This window comes from Hordeum vulgare, chromosome 6H (assembly GCF_904849725.1).
Source record: "Hordeum vulgare subsp. vulgare chromosome 6H, MorexV3_pseudomolecules_assembly, whole genome shotgun sequence".
Classification (NCBI taxonomy): Eukaryota; Viridiplantae; Streptophyta; class Magnoliopsida; order Poales; family Poaceae; genus Hordeum; species Hordeum vulgare.
The window spans coordinates 15,394,757-15,413,129 of record NC_058523.1 but is presented as its reverse complement, the minus strand read 5'-3'; positions in this window follow the sequence as shown (position 1 = coordinate 15,413,129).

Here is an 18,373-nt window from a genome sequence, read left to right as displayed (position 1 = left end):
GCCGTGAGACGGAAGGACTCGTCAAGCCGGGAAATGGGTTGGATCTGGGCGTCCGCGACGGCCCGGTGATCGAAGGTGTGTATGTGATCGTATGCCCCCCTAGGGTATTTATGGTTGTTGACAATTGGAAGTGAGGGCTCGTGGCCATGGTGGGCAAGGAGCAAGTCACGGGAGGTGGTGACGCGTCGCCAGGCGCGGCAGATGGTGCGGCAGCGGAGGAGGGATTTCGGCGGTAGACGGACGAGGATCTCCCAGACGATGATCTCCTCTGGAAGGCCACCGCCATGGTAGTGCAGATGCATCGCTCCTGTCCTTGTAGTCTTCGCCATGGTCACCAATTTGGGAGGAGATAAGTTGTGATGGTGTGGTCTACTCTTCACCGATTAAAAGACTAGTTTTTATCATTAGTGTTCATAATAGTTCTTCACGTTCTTGTTAAAGCATATTTCACACGAGAAATATAGGCCTGCTTGGTCATTTTTTGCATTGGCACCAGAAATTTGGAAAGTTAGGCAAAACTATTTGTCGTTTTTGCGTTGTTGGAAAGTTTTGCATATTTCACACGAACACTGAGGCAGCAACGCAACGCAAGATCACACACACACAGAGACACTTGGTCCGGCTGACACGCGGGCCTCCAAGAAGCAGAGGCACGGTCGCAGCGCATAGGGTCCCTACGGGTGGGCTCCTTCACCGTTCGGTGGCCAGTTACCCTCGCCCGGAGAGAAACCCTAGCCCGCACGCACACCCGCCCGCCCGCACGCCCGCCCGCCGCCACCGCGGGGAGACGCACACGATGGCGAAGCCTCGCCGCGGCCGCTCCGCGTCCTCGTCCTCGGGCTCCTCCTCCCGCTCCGCGTCCGCGTCCTTGGGCTCGCCGTCCTCGGGCTCCTCCCCCCGCCGCGGCCACTCGGGCTCGCCGTCCTCGGGCTCCTCCCGCCGCCGCGGCCGCTCGGGCTCGCCGTCCTCGGGCTCCTCCCCTCCCGCCAAGCGCAGGTGAGCCTTTACTTCTGCTTTAGGACTCTGTTTTTGTGATTGTGTGCGGGCCATCCTACGTCATGTCAGTTGTATCTCTGAAACTATCTTGTGTTTGACAGCGTGAGACCTAAAATTCAGTTACTTGTGTTTTTTACCTTGTGTAATAATAGTCTAATGAAATGAAATGAAGAAAGTCTGTGTGTTTTCTAGTTAAATGTTTGGCACTATTCATTCTCCTCTGATCTTAAGGTTTTGGAAAAGAAGGCCAGATCGGCCCGTTGTTGGATTAAAACCTGAATACCTAATTTGATGAGATTTAATATCTGTCATAGCAGTACCAAGGCTTACTGTGGTATTCTGCACACTAGATTAGTTATGTAGAAATCCTATATATTACGGCGAAATTATACCATATTTTTGTTTTCGAGACATTCTTGCTCGGCTTTATTCAAACTACCACAACATTTACAGGGATAAAAATTCAAATCTCCGGGTTGGCCTGACCAAACATGTCGGTCAAACCCAAGTGAAAGTAATTGGAATAGGATCCCTACCAGGCCTAGATCGCAAGTTGTATGGATAGAAGGGTGGTTGGCGTGGCGATGGGCGCGGCTGACGGTGTAGAGGCGCCGCGGTTGCGCCTACGCACGCGAGAGAGGAGGAACCGGGGCGGCTAGGGTTAGGGTGCCGGCTCCTACTACGAGCCGATCAAATAGATTGATTCTGTTTAACCAAAACTGAGTTCTTATATGAGTATATATATTCAGTTTTTGCTGCCTGTAGTGTCTTGGTTTTGAAACCAAACTAGCTCGGCTGGGCTGGGTGGTTTACTGCTTTCTTTCTTCATGCCACTCCACTCCAGCAAGCTTATTTTGGCAAACAATACTGGCATGTGGCCTTTCATCTATACTACATAGGATAGTCACTATTATGGGAGTGCCCTGTTCTCAGAAGTTTGCCAAAACAACAAATATTTAGTTGAACATTAACAGTGTTTCTTGTTTTTGTGTAGTAGTATTGTAAGGAGCATGTAGATAGTGAATAATGCCCATCTTTTGGTAAAATACCGAAATGTGATGGATGATCACTTTTATGTTTGAGAAAGGGATCAAGCATGAAGAATCCTAGTAGCCTCTGTTCAATACAGTTGAATGTGCTTGTCTTGTAACCATGCACTGAAATGTTTCACATCTTCTCCATATATTCATTTGATTACCTGCTACATGTCTGCTTAAATACCGATGATGGTACTGTCCACATTTTGTTCAGCTAGACTGACTAGATGCTCTTCTCGTTAAACTTTATTTCTGGTTTCTTATCAGATGCACAAATACTTTTGTTGCAGATGCTAGTTTCATTTTTCTTGCTGCATGATGCACTAAATTGCGGAACACACATCCCATTGAGCATGAACCAGGCCATGTTTGAAACTGATGTGTGCACTTTTACATGTATTCACAATCTAATATTGGCTCTAATATTGCTTTTTCTTAATGAAGTGCCAGCCTTAAGTTCTGAATCATCATCTAATAAGTGTGCAAGTTAGTGGTTTTGTGACAAGGTTTATATCAAATTTTAGTGCGGTCCAATTTAGTGTACTGAACAAATAGATAGCATAACAGGCTTTGTTTGCATTTGTAGGCTGACGGAGGTCATTGTACTTAGCTCTGATGATGAGGCTGCTATCAAGATGACAACACGAGGTCCGAACAAAACAGGGAATGCTAATTTTGATAAGCATTGCGTGTATTCTAACAAAGTCGCCTTTAAGCCCTCACAGGTTGAAAAATTAAAGCGCCGAATTCGTGATCGAAAGCCAACCATACCTTATTACATATGCAGCATTCAAGAAGCTCACGTGATACCCAAGAAGGCAAAAATGGTAAGAAGTTGCCCATCTTTTTAATAAGTTGTCCATGTTGCCCATGTTTTTTACAAGTTGCCCATGTTTTTTATGTGTAGTACTTCAAAAAGCCCTACACCACTCAACACATCAAAAAGCGTCTTGCCTTGCAAGAAGAACATTCCCTCGAGGTTTATTACGAGGTGAAGTACATTGCTCAAGTTAGGCTGATCTTCGGCAAGGCAAAGAAGAAGGATGCTAGCATAACAACCAACTGGAAGGATGTCGTGGACAAGACCAAGATGAAGAGGGGAGATATCTTCGTGTTTTGGTTCCGCCGTCACTTTGGTGGACTCCAATTAATAGTTACTAAACTAGTGTAGGACTATCTAGGTGTTATGGCTATGTAAACTGATGGTACCCTGGTTATGCAGGTGTTATGGCTATGTAAACTGATGGCACTTGTTATGTTATGGTACCCAGTTTGATCAGAATCAAGTTTGACAAGTACCCTGTTCTTAAATCAGTTTCTGGTTATTAAATCAGTACCCTGTTATTTTGTGTTGCTGCTATTCTAGATCCTAAATCAGTTTCTGGTTATTTTGTACTGCTGTTGTTTCAGTTTCTGGTTATTTTGTGCTGCTGCTGTTTCAGTTTCTGGTTATTTTGTGCTGCTGCTATTCTAGTAATTAAATCAGTTTCTCGTAGTTGCACTTGCTGCTAAATGCATGAATATTTTGGCTATTCTGGTTATTAAATCAGTACCCTTTTATTCCTCTAAATGCATGAATACTTTGTGAAAATATTCTGGTTATTAAATCAGTACCTTGTTATTTTGTACCCTGATATTAAATCAGTTTCTGGCAATTGCACTTGTTGCTGCTATCTTGTCATTTGTGCTGCTATTAAATTCTTTCTGCCCACCTGAGAAGGTTCCTCGGAACTAGAGCAAGATTTACATGTTTTCCTTGATAACAACTGGAAAACAATTTACAGACCATCAACACCCAGGAGAAGGTGCCTACTGGATCAAGATTTACATCTTGTTCTTGATAACCCGTGGAAAATAATTTTAACATGACAAGGAAGGCAGGCAGCAAACAATATAGGATACGATTAATGCGCAAAGAAACATTGCTTCATTGCTCCTGAATTTACAGACCATCCATTCCATGAGGAGACAGTATGCCATATGTCAGATTTGTCTGATTCAGCATATAGGCACATTACATGACGAAACAAAAGTGAAACAGACATACTACAATCTCTCTAGAGAATTCAATATATGCATAATACTGGCAAGAGAGTCACTACATGTCTAAGGAAGTGAACTGATTGTGGCAAAAGATGCATGAGCGGAACTGCTACTCGTCATCGTCCATATCATTCTCGCCGTCGCTACAATATTGGAGGATTGTATCGTCAGTCCCAATCTCTTCATCATCCTCGCTTTCATGACCATCCACTACCTCCTTCCTCCTTTTCTTCATTCTTTCTACCACTGCAGCCTCAACAAACACGCCTTCCCTGTCCCTTCACAATCTGGTTTGCACATTGGCTTCTTGAGCTTGCACTGGAACTTCTGGGGTGTCATCATCTTGGTATGATAGCCCGATACCACCGGGACCATCTCCTATTTCATTTTCAGTCACACTCCACAAATGCCTATGCTGGAACTTTTGCACAACTCGCCAATTTCCATGCAAACGAGTGTCTGGCACATAGAATACCATTGTTGCTTGTGTTGTTAGAATAAAAGGATCATTCTTGTACCAACACTTACCAGTGTTAATGCTTATGAAGTGTCCATCATCATTGAATCCTGTGTAGGTTTTCTTGCAACTAAGATCAAACCAGTCACAACGGAATAAGACGACCGAACGACGGACACCTCTGATAGTGTTGTACTGCAGCTTTATGATGCTTTTGAGCTGACCATAGAAGTCGATGTCAGCGCCTTCATGTTCTCCCTCGGTAAAAATTCCACTATTTTGTGACTTTCGATCTTTCTCGCGGTCAACAGTGTGGTACCGGACACCATCAACAATACACGCAGAATAAAATATCACTCGCTTATCCGGTTCACATGCCAAGGCAAAGAGATCATCACTAACATTGTTCTTCTCATGTAATTTTCCAATCTGCACAAATAAAACCAGGGTGAATAACACACATGGAAAATTACGTGTCAATTGATCAAATGCTAAATATCTCACGTGAGTCTTAAACCATTGAGAAAATCCCTTCGCAAGCCATTTATCAACATTGATGATACCTTGCTGGTTCAGCTCTTCCTTGCACAAGCTGTAATGCCAACAAAATAATAAATTAAAGCATCAGGCCTAAATAATAAATTAAAGCATCAGGCCAACAAAATGATACAATTAAGTGCACAAGAGATGCCATACTCGATATAGGGTTGAACCTCAGGGCAACTTCTGAGGACATACCAAACCATCTTGTCATAGTCATCACCAATGCACGTAATCTCAAGCTCCAAGAAAGCTCACACCATGCTTGAAAACCGAGAGATCACCACCTTGTGAATCATCTCGCTCTCTGTTTCTACCCGGTCGATTAAATCTCGTTTCCACATCGTCAAAGTACCTCGAGCAAAATGTCAAGCACTCATCGACAATATATGCTTCGGCAATGGATCCCTCCGGTCTGGCCGTGTTTCGCACATACCACTTCAGTGTAAGCAGCCTTCTTTCAATCGGGTACATCCAGCCGTATTGTACAGGTCCTCTAAGCATTGCCTCTTCAGGTAAATGGATGGCCAAATGAACCATAACAGTGAAGAAAGATGGAGGGAAAATCTTCTCTAGCTTGCAAAGATAATTGGGATTTCTTTTTCAAGTCTTTTCAGAACATCTAGCTTCAGTGTTTTGCAGCACAACTCTTTAAATAAATTCCCTAGCTCAGCAACCGCTTCATATATTTCCTTATCCATCAAACCTCGGAGTCCCGCCGGTAAAATCCTTTGGAGCAGGATGTGACAATCATGTGTTTTCAGGCCTTGAAGCTTGCATCCATCAGGAGAAACACATTTTGCTAGGTTCGCGGCGTACCCATCTGGAAATCTCACATTCATTATATATTCACAGAATGCAAGCTTTTCTTCTTTAGTCATCGTATACCATGCTTCTGGCATTTCGAATGACTCTGCGTCTTCAGAAGGCTGTAGGTGCAAATCTTCTCTTATGCTCATGTCTTCCAAATCTAGCCTAGAGTTAACCATGTCCTTTGTCTTTCCTTCAATATTCAGAAATGTCCCTAGCAGATTCTCACATATGTTTTTCTTGATGTGCATAACATCGAGATTATGCCTGAGCTTCAGGTGTTTCCAGTACGGGAGGTCCCACAGAATAGACCTCCGGTCCCAACATTGACCGTGCTGACGCTTTCTTTTCTTTCCATGCTTTCCTGGTCTCACATCTTTGACCTTGTCAAGTTGCTGCTCAAGCTCTTCTTGAGTGAATTGTGCTGGCTTGTCGCGAGTTTCAGTCTCGCCGTTAAAATCCTTGCTTTTCTGCCAAGGATGGCTGCGACTAAGAAAACGGCGGTCCACAGTAAAGCATATCTTGCTCCTTATTCTCTTTGAGCAAGGGTCCTTGTCACAACGAATGCATGTTTGATACCCCCCCGTGGTCCTCCCCAATAAAGTGTGCAATGCCGGGTAATCATGGATGCACCATAAGATCTCAGCACGTAGATTGAACTTTTCGGGACTTCCGGCATCATATGTAAGTACGCCCTTCCATAGCAGGAGCAGTTCATCTATGAGGGGCTCCATAAAGACATCAAAATCCTTTCCGGGAGAATTTGGACCCGGAATCAGCAACACCATCATGACGTTGGACTGATCCATACATGCCCACGGCGGAAGGTTGTATGGAATCACAAATACAGGACACATACTATAGGATGTGCTCATCCTTCCAAATGGATTAAAACCGTCACCAGCAATGCCGAGTCTAAAGTTCCTTGGATCAGCGGCAAATTCTTTATCTAATTTGTCCAACTCTTTCCATGCCTCCCCGTCAGCTGCATGGCTGAGCTCACCCTCCACGGCTTTCCAATTTAGCTTGTGCCATTGTACCTCCTCCGATTGTTTCTTCAAAATAAACATGCTCTGCAGCCTTGGAATCAAAGGAAAGTGCCTCAATACCTTCACCGGTATCCGCTTCTTCCCATCAGCATTTTTCCACCTGGAGGCATTACATTTTGGACACTCATCGTAGTGGGCAAACTGCTTCCGAAACAAGACACAGTTATTCGGGCAGACATGGATTGAAACATAGCCAAGTCCCAATGTGCTGATTATACTCAATGCTTCATCATAAGATTTGGGAATTTCGCTATCTGGATATTGCAAGGTCATGATACGGAGAAATCCGTTGAATTGAACATTGGTCATCCGGTAGAAAGACTTGGCGTGAAGTAACTTCACGGTGAAGAAAAATTTGGACAATTTACCACCATCACTAGCTGGGCGCTTCGCCTCCTCTAACAGCTCGGCAAAGATTGTCTTCTGTCGATCACCTTGCGGTTCTGAATTGTAGAAATCCTTTAACAACTCAGGAATTCTGTCATCTTCATTTCCACCCTCCTCAAAACCGGCACCCGCTGGCCGATCATCTTGTACAAAATCATTGCCTTCATCAACATGGTGTGGGTCTGCATCAGGTTCAGGTTCAGGTTTAGGTTCAGGTTCAGCATGTAAAGGTTCTCCATGATAGACCCACCGATCATATGTGCTTGCCATCCCATAAATCAATAGATGAGCCTCTACAGTTCCTAGAGGTTGTTGTGCACGGTTGAGAAAGCTCCGACATGGGCAAAGAACATGAGCATCCTCGGCAGCACTTCTGCGAACAAATTGCATAAATTCTTCGACTCCTTTTGTATGTTCAGCGGAAAGCCTTCTAACTCCTTTAATCCAGCTCCTATCTATCTGCCAAAGACCAAGAAATGTTGCAACTTAGCATCAATCAAAGCTCAGAGACCAACAGTAGCTAGCAAAAAGCAAACCAAACCTAGATAAATCATCAGTGAGCAATATTATCAATATTGTTCGCATTCAAAGCTAGCAATAAAAGGCACAAATTTACTACAATGGATTCACGAGAGAATTTGTTCATCTGAGACAGAAAGCACATATCATATACCCCAGGAGCAAGCAAAGTGATATATCATATACTCCAGGAATGAGCAATATTATCAATATTGTTTGCATTCAAAGCTAGCAGTAAAAGGCTTTTTAAATCAGAACAAATTTATTTGGGATATATCATATACTCGAGGAGCAAGCAAAGTGATTTAGGCTGATTTAAACAATGGATTATTAAGAGCAATGCTAGAACCCACTACTACAACATTCTTCCATGAAACAAAATACTTAAGCAAATTAATTTGGCCATGTTCAGGAAGAAGCAACATTCATCCACGTTCAGGAAGAAGCAGGGGAAGAAGTAACATCCATTCATCCATGTTTAGGAAGAAGCAGCATCCATTCATTTGCTTAAGTATGCACAAATTACACACACAACATAAAATATGAAGAAGCAGCATCCATTCATTTGATTAAACATTCATCCATAAAATATGAAGAAACAACATCCATTCATCCATGTTCAGGAACATACCTCGAAGAAGCAAGGGAAGAAGCCGCCGCCGGACCAGACCTCCGCCGCTGAGAGCCCCACACCAGCTCCCTCCGCCGCTCAGCACGCGCCCCCGCACGAGCTCCCTCCATCGCTCAGCGCCCCGCACAAGCCCCCTCCGTTGGGCACGGCCGCACCAGCCCCCTCCGTGGGGCACGGCCGCACCAGCCATCGCCGCCGGTCACCGTCGCATCAGCCCCCGCCGCCGGCCACCTCCACATCAGCCACCGCTACGGTCACCAGATCCGCCGCCGCAACATATCTGAAAACATCCCTCTGCGCTCTTGTATCTAGCTGGATTAGGGAAGGATATCTTTCCAAACTTACTATATATTGTTTGAGTTGTATCCAACTAACAGAAGTTAGTGGCTAGCGCAGTGGCTAGCGTAGTGGCGGTTGGCGCAGAGCTCTCGGGTTCGAGTCCCAGCAGCGCTGAATTTTTGCCAACAGGGTTTGTAAATGGCGCAGTGGTGCACACGATGTGGACACGCCCATTAGCAAGCCCAATATAAAAGTAAGATGAAAAAAATAGCCAACAGAAAAGTAAGATGAAAAAAAAATCAATACATTTTACGATGTTTTTATAATCGTCGTAAACATTATGTTACAACGTGTTACGATGTTTTTATAATTGTCGTAAAAGTTATGACGATCTCATCTTATCCGGTTACGACGTTTTTGACTCACATCATCGTAATTTATATGTAGATTTGATCCCCTCAAACGGTTTACGATGATCTCCGATGAAATCATCGTAGATTTATGACGAATTCAATAACGACATTTTAAAAAAGTCAAGTATGAGCATATTTCTTGTAGTGTGAAACACTGATACTTCAAAAGAGATTGTCCGTTTTGTACACGAAGTGCATCCAGTTTTTGCCGTAACTCTCTCACCTTTCTCGCACATGCTATCTGGGTGAAATGATGATACTATGCCAACTTGGAACCTTTTCAGAGTTCATTTCAAATGCTTTTCAATTTCATGGTCTTATAGCTCAAAATAATCACAAAATGCATGAAAAATAACAAATGAAGTGTGAAAGGGTTGTAAATTGATGATGTGGCTTTGAATGGTGCATTTTGAACACAGAAAAACTATGGAGTTCAAATAAGTTCAAAAAAATAAAATCCCTTTGTAACAGACGAGTTTCCGTATGAAACCCTGATACTTCGAAAGAGATTGTCCGTTTTGTACACGAAGTGCATCCAGTCTTTGTCGTAACCCTCTCAATTGTCTCGCACATGCTTTGTGGGTGAAATGATGATACCATGCCAACTTGGAACCGTTTCAGAGTTCATTTAAAATGCTTTTAAATTTAATGGTCTTATAGCTCAAAATAATTAGTAATTACATGAAAAAACAAATGAAGTCAGAAAGGTTTGTAATTAGATGATGTGGATTTGAATGGTGCATTTTGAACACAGAAAAACTATGAGGTTTAAATAAGTTCAAAAAATGAAATCCCTTTGTAACAGACGAGTTTCTGTATGAAACCCTGATACTTCGAAAGAGATTGTCTGTTTTGCACAGAAGTGCATCCAGTCTTTGTCGTAACCCTCTCAACTATCTCGCACATGCTATGTGGATGAAATGATGATACCATGCCAACTTGGAACCTTTTTTCAGAGTTCATTTCAAATGCTTTTCAATTTCATGGTCTTATAGCTCACAATTCTCAGTAGATGCATGAAAAATAACAAATGAAGTGAGAAAGGGTTGTAAATTGATGATGTGGCTTTGAATGGTGCATTTTGAACAAAGAAAAACTATGAAGTTCAAATAAGTTCAAAAATAGAAATCCCTTTGTAACAGACGAGTTTCCGTATGAAACCGTGATATTTCGAAAGAGATTGTCCGTTTTATACACGAAGTGGATCCAGTTTTTGCCGTAACCCTCTCAGCTTTCTCGCACATGCTATGTGGGTGAAATGATGATACCATGCCAACTTGGAACCTTTTCAGAGTTCATTTCAAATGCTTTTCAATTTCATGGTCTTATAGCTCAAAATAATCAGTAAATGCATGAAAAATAACAAATGAAGTCAGAAAGGGTTGTAAATTGATGATGTGGCTTTGAATGGTGCATTTTGAACACGGAAAAACTATGGAGTTCAAATAAGTTCAAAAAATGAAATCCCTTTGTAACAGACGATTTTCCGTATGAAACACTGATACTTCGAAAGAGATTGTCCGTTTTGTACACGAACTGCATGCAGTTTGTGTCGTAACCCTCTCAACTTTCACGCACATGCTATGTGGGTGAAATGATGATACCATGCCAACTTGGAACCTTTTCAGCGTTCATTTCAAATGCTTTTCAATTTCATGGTCTTATAGCTCAAAATAATCACAAAATGCATGAAAAATAACAAATGAAGTGTGAAAGGGTTGTAAACTGATGATGTGGCTTTGAATGGTGCATTTTGAACACAGAAAAACTATGGAGTTCAAATAAGTTCAAGAAAAAGAAATCCCTTTGTACCAGACGAGTTTCCGGATGAAACCGTGATATTTCGAAAGAGATTGTCCGTTTTCTACAAGAAGTGCATCCAGTTTTTGCCGTAACCCTCTCAACTGTCTCGCACATGCTATGTGGATGAAATGATGATACCATGCCAAGTTGGAACCGTTTCAGAGTTCATTTCAAATGCTTTTCAATTTCATGGTCTTATAGCTCAAAATAATCAGTAAATGCATGAAAAATAACAAATGAAGTCAGAAAGGGTTGTAAATTGATGGTGTGGCTTTGAATGGTTTATTTTGAACACAGAAAAAGTATGGAGTTCAAATAAGTTCAAAAAAATAAAAACCCTTTCTAACAGACGAGTTTCTGTATGGAACCCTGATACTTCGAAAGAGATTGTCCGTTTTTACACGAAGTGCATCCAGTTTTTGCCGTAACCCTCTCAACTTTCTCGCACATGCTATGTGGGTGAAATGATGATACCACGCCAACTTGGAACCTTTTCAGAGTTCATTTCAAATGCTTTTCAATTTAATGGTCTTATAGCTCAAAATAATCAGTAAATGCATGAAAAATAACAAATGAAGTCACAAAGGGTTGTAAATTGATGATGTGGCTTTGAATGGTGCATTTTGAACACAGAAAAACTATGGAATTCAAATATGTTCAAAAAAAGAAATCCCTTTGTAACACACGAGTTTCCTTATAAAACCATGATACTTCGAAAGAGATTGTCCGTTTTGTACACGAAGTGCATCCAGTCTTTGTCGTAACCCTCTCAATTGTCTCGCACATGCTTTGTGGGTGAAATGATGATACCATGCCAACTTGGAACCGTTTCAGAGTTCATTTCAAATGCTTTTAAATTTAATGGTCTTATAGCTCAAAATAATTAGTAAATACATGAAAAAACAAATGAAGTCAGAAAGGTTTGTAATTAGATGATGTGGATTTGAATGGTGCATTTTGAACACAGAAAAACTATGAGGTTTAAATAAGTTCAAAAAATGAAATCCCTTTGTAACAGACGAGTTTCTGTATGAAACCCTGATACTTCGAAAGAGATTGTCTGTTTTGCACAGAAGTGCATCCAGTCTTTGTCGTAACCCTCTCAACTATCTCGCACATGCTATGTGGATGAAATGATGATACCATGCCAACTTGGAACCTTTTTTCAGAGTTCATTTCAAATGCTTTTGAATTTCATGGTCTTATAGCTCACAATTCTCAGTAGATGCATGAAAAATAACAAATGAAGTGAGAAAGGGTTGTAAATTGATGATGTGGCTTTGAATGGTGCATTTTGAACACAGAAAAACTATGAAGTTCAAATAAGTTCAAAAATAGAAATCCCTTTGTAACAGACGAGTTTCCGTATGAAACCGTGATATTTCGAAAGAGATTGTCCGTTTTATACACGAAGTGCATCCAGTTTTTGCCGTAACCCTCTCAGCTTTCTCGCACATGCTATGTGGGTGAAATGATGATACCATGCCAACTTGGAACCTTTTCAGAGTTCATTTCAAATGCTTTTCAATTTCATGGTCTTATAGCTCAAAATAATCAGTAAATGCATGAAAAATAACAAATGAAGTCAGAAAGGGTTGTAAATTGATGATGTGGCTTTGAATGGTGCATTTTGAACACGGAAAAACTATGGAGTTCAAATAAGTTCAAAAAATGAAATCCCTTTGTAACAGACGAGTTTCCGTATGAAACACTGATACTTCGAAAGAGATTGTCCGTTTTGTACACGAAGTGCATGCAGTTTGTGTCGTAACCCTCTCAACTTTCACGCACATGCTATGTGGGTGAAATGATGATACCATGCCAACTTGGAACCTTTTCAGCGTTCATTTCAAATGCTTTTCAATTTCATGGTCTTATAGCTCAAAATAATCACAAAATGCATGAAAAATAACAAATGAAGTGTGAAAGGGTTGTAAACTGATGATGTGGCTTTGAATGGTGCATTTTGAACACAGAAAAACTATGGAGTTCAAATAAGTTCAAGAAAAAGAAATCCCTTTGTACCAGACGAGTTTCCGGATGAAACCGTGATATTTCGAAAGAGATTGTCCGTTTTCTACAAGAAGTGCATCCAGTTTTTGCCGTAACCCTCTCAACTGTCTCGCACATGCTATGTGGATGAAATGATGATACCATGCCAAGTTGGAACCGTTTCAGAGTTCATTTCAAATGCTTTTCAATTTCATGGTCTTATAGCTCAAAATAATCAGTAAATGCATGAAAAATAACAAATGAAGTCAGAAAGGGTTGTAAATTGATGGTGTGGCTTTGAATGGTTTATTTTGAACACAGAAAAAGTATGGAGTTCAAATAAGTTCAAAAAAATAAAAACCCTTTCTAACAGACGAGTTTCTGTATGGAACCCTGATACTTCGAAAGAGATTGTCCGTTTTTACACGAAGTGCATCCAGTTTTTGCCGTAACCCTCTCAACTTTCTCGCACATGCTATGTGGGTGAAATGATGATACCACGCCAACTTGGAACCTTTTCAGAGTTCATTTCAAATGCTTTTCAATTTAATGGTCTTATAGCTCAAAATAATCAGTGAATGCATGAAAAATAACAAATGAAGTCAGAAAGGGTTGTAAATTGATGATGTGGCTTTGAATGGTGCATTTTGAACACAGAAAAACTATGGAATTCAAATATGTTCAAAAAAAGAAATCCCTTTGTAACACACGAGTTTCCTTATAAAACCATGATACTTCGAAAGAGATTGTCCGTTTTGTACACGAAGTGCATCCAGTTTTTGTCGTAACCCTCTCTACTTTCTCGCACATGATATGTGGGTGAAATAATGATACCATGCCAACTTGGAACCGTTTCAGAGTTCATTTCAAATGTTTTTCAATTTAATGGTCTTATAGCTCAAAATAATCAGTAAATGCATGAAAAATAACAAATGAAGTCAGAAAGGGTTGTAAATTGATGATGTGGATTTGAATGGTGCATTTTGAACACAGAAAAACTATGGAGTTCAAATATGTTCAAAAAAAGAAATCCCTTTGTAACACACGAGTTTCCTTATAAAACCATGATATTTCGAAAGAGATTGTCCGTTTTATACACGAAGTACATCCAGTTTTTGCCGTAACCCTCGCAGCTTTCTCGCACATGCTATGTGGATGAAATGATGATACCATGCCAACTTGGAACATTTTCAGAGTTCATTTCAAATGCTTTTCAATTTCATGGTCTTATAGCTCAAAATAATCTGTAAATGCATGAAAAATTAAAAATGAAGTCAGAAAGGGTTGTAAATTGATGATGTGGATTTGAATGGTGCATTTTGAACACAGAAAAACTATGGAGTTCAAATAAGTTTAAAAAAATGAAATCCCTTTGTAACAAACGAGTGCCAAATTACAACTTTCTTGAAGCTAAGGAACGTGCAGGTGATAACTGCGCCTCTCCCTTCATCGTCTCTACACTCATGGCTTATAAACCGCTGCGAATGCATCTCGCTTGGCGAGGTGGGACTAAAAACAGCTGGAGAAAGAATCAACTAAAAACTCTTTTACCGGTTCATGCCACGAACCGGTACTAAAAGGTGCTCGTGGGGCCCCAGCCTTTGAACCTGTACCAAATAAAATGTCTTTGTAACAACCTTAGAACTGGTACTAAAGGAATCAACTAAAAAGTTTTTATAAACCTCTAGTATTATTGAAACTAAAATTATATATAATTTATGCAACTAAAATTATCAAAGTATTTTCTGTTCAAAACATTAAAAGCAAAAAGAATTATCATAAAATAAAATAAATAAGTAATTAGAAACAAAAAGAAAGCAAAAAAACTTGATTTTTTTTAAAAAAAGTGCCACCTACACGGCCACCACGGCCTGCATGCGACTAGAAACCCATTACTAGGGCGAGGATGCAGGCCCGTAGTAGGCCCAATAGGCCCACAAGCACATAGATGTATTTTAGGCCCGTAAGCCTGCAGTAGAGAGGAGCTCGAAGTGGTTGGTTCGGCAGGGCTTAGAAACCACTCCAAGCTCCTCTCGGCTAGCGAGGTGGGACTAAACATAACATCGCACCGTGCAAGGCCTTTGGTCCCGGTTGGTGGCATCAACCGGGACTAAAGGGGGGCATTGGTACCGGTTGGTGCCACCAACCGGGACCAAAGGCGTGTGCTCACAGGCCTTTGGTCCCGGTTGGTGGCACCAACCGGTACCAATGCCCCCCTTTAGTCCCGGTTGGTGCCACCAACCTGGACCAAAGGCCTCTGCTTCCCGCCTATCTGGCTGCTGAAAAGAGACCTTTAGTCCCGGTCGGTGACACCAACCGGGACCAATGCCCCCCATTAGTCGCGGTTGGTGCCACCAACCGGGACGAAAGGTGGGGCTATATAAGCGGCAGTTTAGAAATTTTGATCTCTCCCCCTCTCTCCATTCGATCCCGACGCCGACGCCGCCCCTGCCCCTGACGCTGCCGGAGTCACTGCCGCCCTCGAAGCCGTCCTCGTCGTTGCCGCCACCTACGCCTCCTCCATCTCCTCGCCGACGAGCAGCCAGCCCCTCCTCTGCTTCCCACGGAGAGATCCGCCGCCACTCCTCCCTCTCCTCCTCTAGCTCCGGCCTCCTCCCGTCGGGCTACGCTCCGGCGCCCCACCTCTCCCCACGCCGCGCTCAGGCGCCCCATCCTCTCCACTCGCCGGTGTCGTGCACCCCCACCATCAGGTGCCCCCATGATGTGCAGTAGCTCTTCCCTAGTGATTCATTATGAATGGGATGAAAATGTCTTTGAATCTTTGGTTATATTAATTAGCTGATAAAATGGTGTTATTTCTTGAAATGATGCTCATGTTGTGTATCTGGAGGGTAATTGGAAGCTATTGGATGTTGTACTTATCTTTTTTGTATATTAGTTATGTGCAAGATGTTTTGTTCAGGTAAAAAAAGGATAGTGACTATATATCGAATTTGACCAAGTTTGATCAGAAGCATCAAACATTAATCTGGTGCTTACTCTTTGTTTTGTCACGGACCAACTTCAATCAATTCTGATTCTTGATTCTACTTCTTTAATTTATGGGAGAAGTTGGTGATATATTCTTAGATTTAGGCATTTATCATAGTTAGTTCATCCAAAATGCAGTTATGTAATAAAAACTTCTATATATAGTGTTTGATGTCAATTGAATTTATAAATCATATTTCTATTTGTAAAAAAAAGAGAACTTATGGCACATTACTCAATGGTTCAAACTTTGTCACATAACTTAATTTCTTGATGTTGGTAGGCCTTAGTGACCACACATTTCCAATATAGATTTAGCATCCGAGATCATATATATCCATTTCTTCGCCAAATCACTCGAGTTAAGGTCACTTCTATGATCCTATTTATTATATAATCTACCCTATGGTGAGTTATATCAAGCTTCTACAATTAGATATATCTTTAAATGTATGATAACACACGTACAACCATTTCTACTTCATGGTCGTCTACTTTATATGCATTTTTTTGTATATTAGTTGTACGCAAGATCTTTGTTCAGCTAGAAAAATATAAAGGATAACTGGCGACAATATCGAATTCGGCCAACCATGTCACACCTTCATGTGATTGGTTTCAAACACCCAAAGTTCGATCGGAAGTGTCAACCATTAATTCGGTGCTTACTATTTGTTTTATCATGGAACAACTTTTGTCCATTGGGATTCTTGATTCTTCTTCTTCAGTTTCAATGAGGAACGGTTGTGTCTTAGGAGAAAGGGAAATATTACTATATGTAAAATCTTCAAATATGATGTTGACCTATTCTGCTTCTATAAGTATGCATTTCTAGAGAAATAAATAATTATGTAATACAATAGTATGTGTTGGTAACTAAATTTGATCAGCTTCCTTCATTGTATGTAACTACGACTATGTTGAAGGCTTTCTCTAGAAAACTTGACTTCACTTAAATGTTGTTGTTGTCATGTGTATGTTTTGTACTTACCAAAAAATTCATTGGTTGCATATTCACATCTAAGTGTTTATTTCATATTCATCAAACTGAATGTGTACCGAGTGCTTCAAGATGTTGATGAAACACACCTTTTTAATTCTATAATGGTTAGTAGGCCGATCAATATAAGGCAACCAAATAAACGAGGACAAGATCATGAAAAAGTGAAATGACGGTTGATGACCCACAAGTATAGGGGATCAATCGTAGTCATTTCGATAAGTAAGAGTGTCGAACCCAACGAAGAGCAGAAGGATCTGACAAGTGGTTTTCAGCAAGGTAAAATCTGCACGCACTGAAATTGTCGGTAACCAGTGATTGTGTGGTGAGATGATTCATAGCGAGCAACAAATAACAAAAGTAGCAACGATGCAGCAAAGTGGCCCAATCCCTTTTGTAGCAAGGGACAAGCCTGGACAAAGTCTTATAGGAGGAAAAGCGCTCCCGAGGACACACGGGAATTTCTTGCATGCTAGTTTCATCATGTTCATATGATTCGCGATCGTTACTTTGATAGTTTGATATGTGGGTGGACCAGCGCTTGGGTACTACCCTTACTTGGTCAAGCATTCCACTTATGATTAACCCCTCTCGTAATCATCCGCAACTACGAAAGAATAATTAAGACAAAGTCTAACCATAGCATTAAACTAGTGGATCCAAATCAGCCCCTTACGAAGCAACGCATAAACTAGGGTTTAAGCTTCTATCACTCTAGAAAACCATCATCTACTTACTACTTCCCAATGCCCTTCTCTAGGACCAAATAATGGTGACGTGTTATGTAGTCGAGGTTCACATAACACCACTAGAGGAAAAAACAACATACAACACATCAAATTACCGAACGAATACCAAATTCACATGACTACTATTAGCATGACTTATCCCATGTCCTCGGGAACAAAAGTAACTAATCACAAAGCATAATCATATTCATGAATAGAGAGGTAATGAGTAGCATCAAGGATCTGAACATAAACTCTACCACCAAATAATCCAACTAGCATCAACTACAAAGAGTAATCAACACTACTAGCAACCTTACAAGTACCAATCGGAGTCGCGAGACGGAGATTGGTTACAAGTGATGAACTAGGGTATGGAGATGAGATGGTGCCGATGAAGATGTTGATGGTGACGAGTCCCCTCCGATGAGAGGAGTGTTGGTCATGACGATGACAATGATTTCCCCCTCCGGAAGGGAAGTTTCCCCGGCAGGATCGTCCTGCCGGAGCTCTAGATTGGTTCTGCTCAAGTTCCGCCTCGTGGCGGTGGCGAATCCACGAAAAAGCTCCTCCCTTTTTTTTCAGACGAAACCCTTCATATAGCAGAAGAGGGGGCCAGTGGGCTAGCAGGCTGCCCACAAGCCCTCATGGCGCGGCCTGGGGGGGTGGCCGCGCCGTGCAGGCTTGTGGCCACCTGC